This window comes from Opisthorchis viverrini (genome assembly GCF_000715545.1).
Source record: "Opisthorchis viverrini unplaced genomic scaffold opera_v5_191, whole genome shotgun sequence".
NCBI lineage: Eukaryota > Metazoa > Platyhelminthes > Trematoda > Opisthorchiida > Opisthorchiidae > Opisthorchis > Opisthorchis viverrini.
The window spans coordinates 723818-731699 of record NW_008751847.1 but is presented as its reverse complement, the minus strand read 5'-3'; positions in this window follow the sequence as shown (position 1 = coordinate 731699).

Genomic DNA, 7882 nt, shown 5'->3' with positions numbered 1-7882 from the left:
TTCGTTATCGCTTGGCCATCTCGAGGCTTTCTTTACGGCAGTTCGAAGGGAGTGCTTGTTCAGCAGTTCGCCAGTTAGTTTGTCACCTCCGCAACTTAACCATTTTATCGTAAAGGGACTCGCTCTGAGATTTTATAACAATATCCACCATGGACGAATATGCAAGCTTTATTCATGTGATTGTTCTGGTGTACGACCCCCGGATGATCAACCTTTGACCGTCCTTCCGCTGGGCCAATGCCGACGCGAAGTTCCTGATTTTCGAGTCACAGGGCTAGATCATGCTCGCAACCAACGATCATTCCAGACGGTATGCCACTCACAGGTTTCGAATAAACATTATTATTGTAACCCGAGCTGGAAATTTATAAGTATCTATTCGGAGAGCAAAGTTCCCTGTTAACTTCGTCCAGGCTTTTACGTCTTTGCATCTTCCAGGGCCTTCAAAAGAAGTGCAAATTTGCCTTCATGTGGTTGGATTGAAATGGAACATTTGCACTGGTTTCTCGCCCTAGCAGTGAGGACTTATTTTCACTGTCAACAAGAGCCTTGTAATTTGCGAAGACCACGGCACCTGTAAGTTAGACGAAACCGGCGAAGACAAACGGCGTGGGAGAGTTGCATATTCGGATTATCTAGTCATCTTGCAGACCCAAAACCTTACAACACGACCAACAACCGTGACATTGCAGATCACGCGTGACGTTTGGTAGGCATCCGTTTTGTTTCACATTTTTTCGGTCGCTGATCGTTTTAGCAGAGTGCAGCCTTCCATATTCTGGCTCATTCTCATCTACTTCCCGAGCTTCAACCGGCGGTAATACGTGCTATTGCCGTCCTATTTGGCCGTTATGCACTCCACGCAATCTGTGCAATACATCTGAAGGGATACTTAATCGGGCAAAAAACAAATGCTACCTGCAAAATTTCATCGGTTTTGCTGTCCTTGCGGAATCCCCTGGCAAACCCATAACATCTCACTGTCCACAGAACTGCACGTCCGAGCCCAACTACCCCAATCATGAAGTCCGTCACTGGACCGTCCACAAAGTGAATTATCTCAGTGCAGTGATGGCACGCCAGTGCTATACCCAGTTTGATAGCGTGGCTGCCATCGTTCACCAGCACCCTTTGACCGCGCTCTCTTGCCCACTCGCTCTCCTACCCGCAACCACAATCAATAGTAATAATGTACATTCCCGACTTGTGGGTGGCATACCGTCTGGCATGATCATGCGTTTACAGTCAGGCTGGGGTATGATAGGGGGTTTGCGGGTAGTGTGGATTGTGCGAAAAGGGGACAATATCATAAACAGTGGGAGGTACTCGATTAAATAATAGTATTGTTTCTTTTGCAACTTGTAATGAACAATAGGCGTGAGGTCCGACTAATTCAAAGACTCAGTCGGCTGACGTGAACTAAGACTTGAAAACCATTGATGGCCATGAGTGACCTTGGGCGGTTGGGTAAATGGCCGGAGTCATAACAAGCAAAAGTGGAGGTGGAGATGGGATAATTCGAACTGGGAGAACATGGCAAGTTTAGTCTCAAAATATGGTGCAATCTGAGAACAGGCATACTCACTGGTTGCACTGTTGTAGGGAAGTCAGGTGCAGAGGTGATGTTGGATGGGAACACAGAGGTGGTTTAATTCGAACGGGTAGTCCAACGGGTTGAAATGAATGTCATTGTGACAGTTATGGTCAATGAAACGAGTAGGCAAGAGGGCACGTTTGAGAGGAGGAATGGATCAGTTGGGGGTGTGCTATCAAAATGTGTATGGCAGTACCGTGCCATCATTGGCCCGGCATGCTTCAGTTTTTGGACAGCCCCGCGACGGACGTCACATCTGAGATGATTCAGCTGGGGATGTGCAGTTCACCGAGCAGCGGTATTCATTTCAACCTGGTCGAGGAAACAAGCTGGAACGAAACCAATATGGGATTGTAGGTTTTCTTGGTCCGCTTGGTGATCCCGGAGTTGTAGATCATAGGCCATCTGGAGTGGAGATCAGCTAACCAGCTAGTCCAAAGCAGGCACTTCCGAAGTTCAAAGCCCCAGCGGCCTTCGGGAGGCATTCATTACAGCCTACTGAACTTTCCACTGGATCTAAACACCTCGGTGACTTTTGCTTTGTACTCCTCACCAGTCCAATCATTTTCCATGCGGTTTGCGTTTGTGCAAACTCCTTCTCCTAAGGAACTTTCAAGCCTAACTGCGCTCCAGCAGCAAAACTAGCGAGTCCCATCAGTCTCACTGCACACTGTGATTCTGAGTTTCCTGCTACCATTCCTTCCTTTCCACCATTACTGCATATTCTTCCACTTCCTTATCTCCACTTACGCTTTTACGTGACCCTGGCCACACGCCCAACAGCCCAAGGCCTCGAAGATGCATTGATGGGTTCAAGCTCCAGTTCACATTGGACGGTCAGATCGTGACAGTTCTGCTGCAACCACAGATCCGCTATTCTGGTTCTACATTTTTGCAGACGGAAGCTTCTTTATCACGTATCAGGCTAAAAGCATCTTGCTATGCTTTTCCTCTTACTGTTTCCGCTCGCCACTTTCAAATCCTAACGACCGTACCCAATCTCATCGGATACGCCCCCTATAAAAAAGCAAGAGCCCTTGTAATTTGGTTACTTACCCATGCAGCCCCAGGCGCGACCGGTTCTACTTCAGATAATGCCCAACTTTTACGGTACCGTCCATTTTCTATGGAATTCACAGTACCCAGAATCCCCACTAGTCTTTCTCCTACCCTGACTGTAACGTTATTATCATGCCTAAAGGTATGGCACCCACTAGTTAAGATTAGACATCATTATTACTGTTGTATGGGTGGGCAGCACAGATAGGCGCAGCCCGGCACAGGGGCATTCACTTACATTTTGTAATTTAGTGAGGTAATTCAAACCGTCTGACTAGCGTCATTTCCGTAGCCTATGGGTATCCGGAGAAAGGAAGTGATTTCTCGGAAACTACGTTTTTCTCAATGTTGTGAGTTCATGGTCAAAAATGTCTAAGTCTAGTGCGTATTTTGGGACTATTTCGGATGTGTACTCTGTTTAGACGAACGCTTTTAAGGCCAATAAATACAGAGACATGGAAAATATCGCTTAATTAAATACGGTACCTTAACTTGCCAGAACATATGGTTTGCTCAAAATAGACAAATATTGCAGGTGTTTCTGTAGATGTACTCTTCTGTGTACAGCACCCTCGTTGCCGCTAAGTGTGCGGAAGTACGATTCTGCATCTAAGTTTCTTTTAGTGTATTATGTCTGGGGAGTACAGTGCGAAAGCCCATGTCCTCGTACCTCAGGGAGTGTTATTTCAAATAATCATTGTGGTACGAGCATCATTTACTTGCTATATTTTGCACAAATTTCAAAGAACTTACTTCTTTCAGCGTGTACATCGTGCTCATACTATTCCACTGAATTCATAAAGGAGTAAACGGCGTGGATTCTAATGCCCTACGTCCGTGGTGGAAGTCTTCGAGTGAAATGCTCGGTACCGCCAGGGAGCATTCAGGCATATATATGCAGCAAAGTTCTCCTTCACTAACGATGGAAGCGGTAAGCTCTACGCAATCGACCTTGGGGAGTTGTTGAACAACTTGAGCAGAGATGTACACCACAAGCTGCTGATTACAAGAAGCCTGAAGCCCTTAATCAAGTGTTCTATCATTACTCATGCAATGCTGCAAACGAAACACCCAGCTAGCGTGCACCCCCACGATGCAACTCGGGGTCCACTTTTTCTAAGCAATTGGTGCGGTGCGACCTGCATCACAGTGTGCGGCTAAACTAACTAAAATTACGTGCGCGACTACCCTAATCATCGTGGCCCACAATGTTCAGTCGGCTGGTAAGATGCGACTTATGTCGACCGTGGAGGACAACTTACAGAACCTAGCTTACGTGCATAGCTAACAGGCGCCAATGTATCTCAATGGTGAAAAGCCAATGGTCTAACTTGGACAAGGAGCGCTTGACCGGTATATACGCTCTGGCAGGAGAAACACGGCCTCCTCGGTACGCAGTGTTCAGTGAACCGGTCTCATTTATCAAATTGTTCCTTAACAGACTGATTACATCACCTACTCCCCAGAGTGAGTGACGTCCTTGCGTAACAGTGCTTAAATGACGTCATTTTCAGGTTATGGTTCGCATCGCCATTTCTACTTGTCGCTACTGTCTACTGAGTAATAGCTCCCAAGGGATACGAGAATAATTTGCAATGCGTCGGACCTCAGTACAGGATGAAGAGATTAGAATCCAGTCAACAGCGAACCTTGGGGTGAAGTAGTTAATCACTTGGTTTAAAGATTGTCATCTATTTCATCAGAACAGGAGCGGAGCATGACTGCTACATCAGAACTGCAGCAAAATTGTGCTAGATGGCCCTAATAGCGATTATCGATCATTCTCATTTCACATGCTTCAAAGGAAGCCGTAATCGCCTCTTGCTTCGAATGGGCGCCGTAAATCGCTGTTATTGGAATATAAACTCAGAGTTCAATCTGCTTTTCTCTGGAACCAAAAGTGTGAATGCAAACGGATTCCCTGGATTCATTGTGCGGAGAATCTGTGCCTTGCTCCACGCTAACAACCTAGCGAGGCTCCATTTCGGAATGGCAACTGCGTCTGGAGGGAGAAGTGCCTAGGGTGAACCACAACAACACTGAGTCACATGCGTACCCATCTTGGAGATAATCCCGAGGATCCTATATATGCAGCAAGGAATGCACGTTATCGCTGTCCGTAGAGTGTCAGGCCAGTGATAGCGCGGCACCACCATACACAGTTTAATAACACGCTCGCCCCAGCAACCGCCGAGACGAGTTCATTCGGAGTTGGGGTTGACCAGCGCGGTGTACTTCCAGTCTGTGCTCCCTATAAAGTCGATAATTTCCCGTACAGTTGTCGTTCCGGCTTGTGTGTTGTCACCAACTCACTCTTCCAAGAAACATTTACTCTATAACATTGATACCGGTGAGTCGCCACAGCTTCAATGTACATCATGATTGTGGGAGTCCTGCCACCGTTTACGCGCATCACTACCCTGTCTACTTCCTCGCCTCCGCTTTCACTTTTCACGATCCTGGCCATAAGATAACAGTCCAAGGACACGATGCCCCAGCGGTGGTTTTAGTTTTTATTTCAAAGTGACCGGCTAGGTGAACCCAACTCTACTGTTTCACCTAACCCGCTGTTCTGATTCTTCATTTTCTGGAATTAGCAACTTTGTATCCGCGTGTCAGACAGGATGCTCCTTGCTTTGCCCTCTCTGGTTCTGTTTTCGCCCGTTACCTCAAATCCTAATGTTTCCATAGGATAAATCCCAAAATTTATGACACTGTCCCTTTTCCGCGTAATTCATAGTGCCCACATAACTCGCCAGTTATGCTTTTTTCTGGCTTCAACATTATGATCGCGCCTGACGGTGTGCAACCCATTAGTTGGGGGTGATCATTATCACTATCATAAGCGACCTGTTGGACACCTTATGACTGGCTGGTAGGTCACAGTGAGCACCATGCAAAATTCTGTAGCCTGAGATCACCATTTGGATTGAGACCAATTATGTCTGAAAACCGACGGCAGGTCATCACCCACAGAAGTAGGGGATAGGCGAAACATGATTTATCCGTAGTCACTCCACAGCCTAATGGTGTTTACGGCTACCTTGGATTCCAGTAGCCAACGTCTATCCACCACCCGGTCGACTTGCTTCCGTGGAAACAAGTCTGAAAGGCAGCTATTTCTCCGGTAGGGTATAATCAGGCAACCACCATAGGTGAAAACCAACCCTGGAGAAAATCAGGAATAATGTTTCTTACCGCTTGGAAGGGACTGGTCTTTAAATACGGAAAACAACTTGATACTTGAGAGCGTTTTAATGTACGTCCAACATTTCGAGCGAATGCTGTGTTCTACGCTAGTCAACCTGCCAAGGCAACTCATTCCGGATGGTGCTTGCATGGTGCAACTGCGCGATACAGGCAGTGAGCCACAAGGTAATAGACGAATTGCCGGTCCGTGCGACAAAGTACTCTCTGTATTTGGTGTGTGCTGTATCACGATAAACAGGCAACCCAGTATGTGACATCGTCTAAACAGGTCGTATGCCGTAATATGTTTGGGCTGTTGGCAAAAAGTATACATGACCAAAATACACGGGTGTTTTATGACACCCAGTGCTTTTTGAAAGCATTGCAATTATGGAAGCAGCACCGTATGATTTCACCACCAAGCAAAAATCTGGCCGCCGATTGGTCCATGACGAACGATCAACGTGCTAATGTTTGCTCATCAATTTCCAGAGGCTAATCAACTTACGCATTGGAGCAAACTGTCCTTTTTCCACAAACGGACATCCGTTACGCATGCTATTCGTCGTCAGGGAGGTGTAGAGCAAGTAAAAATGCTCATTAATCAGGTGCTTTAAAAAACTACCCGAATCTGTCCGTCCCTGGTGTTCTGTCAACGTTAGGAAAATTTGCAAAGCGTCACAAGTGCGCTCTCTCCTGCTATCTGGCGAAGCATGTTTTGCTGAAATATTCCATCTGTCTTCTGCCGGGACTCCCGAGTCCCCGCAAGGACCGAAATATATCGTATGCTATAATATAAACAAATCGTCCGCCATTTCTAAGGCAGATCCGGCCACGCGACCAAATTTACTGGTCGCAAATTGCCGCAATTCACAAGAAAGATTTCCGCATCCCGCCGGACCGCGTTGAGTGCCCAACTCCCCTTCGACCGACACTGGATTACAAGCATTGGTCACACGATGACTTAGGAACACTATGATTATTTTCACACTGATCAAAGGTGGTTTTTGAAAGGTTTTGCGCAGCTTTTTGACAAAACCGGACGGAACAATCGGTGCTTGTTTGTCATCTGCGGATACGTTCAACTTATCACCTTCCGTTTTCCCGAATTTCGCAGTTCTGGAAGTTGCCTGCTGCATTTATTGTGCGCTCACAGGATGGTGTCCACGTTTTACCCGCTGCGCTCATAACTAACATACAGTTATTCCTCATGGGTGCACTAAATGCCCTCTCAAGCGCTGTGAGTGATGGAACTGCAGTGGTCACCAATTTCCAGATGAACATAGCTAAAGCAAAGTCTAGACCTTTCCGAGCCATGTCAATCAGTATTCGGCGAACGGAAGCGGTTTCTCGCAAATTCCGGTGCTTTTCAAGTTGCCATTTCACGCTGAGGATATCTATGTCTAATGCGATTTTCTGCTAATTCTCTGGATCCTTGATTTTTTCAAGTGAGCGGGCCTTCGGGTCAACAATAACATCCGATTGAAAAACAGATCTTTTCGAAGTATGAAATCCCAGCTTGAGCTGGAACACTAACCGCTTGCAGTGGGCGAAATTTACAGGTACTTCTGCCACTACAATAGTTTATGAAAATTGCTAAAGCCTACATTCCATACATGAACACAAAAGGTGCAGGAATAAAACTTCTGCACTTAAATTTTTCTTCTGCCCTGATAGATATATGCTGAATCCTGGTTTCTGCTACCTCCATAATTGCTACTCTAAGTAATCACCGGAATGAAAAAAATCATCACGTTTGTAGTGTCTGTCTTCCGTTGGCACATTTACCATTCTTCCTGAACTTAAACCACACTTGGTAACTGTCGTTCACATTGCATCATGACGTTTGTTTTAATGTTACGAATACAAAATTTTCCGGTGCGACCTGCCGACTTCTTGCTGAACGAGTGTATTTTCGCTCCGTTGAACTGTTTATTGACTGCCGAACCGGTGGGACTAAATCTCTTTGTTTGTGTCAACTGTTGAACGTCACAATAGATCACGGTGACATTTTTCAGCCGTGAACAATTTTCCTACCGT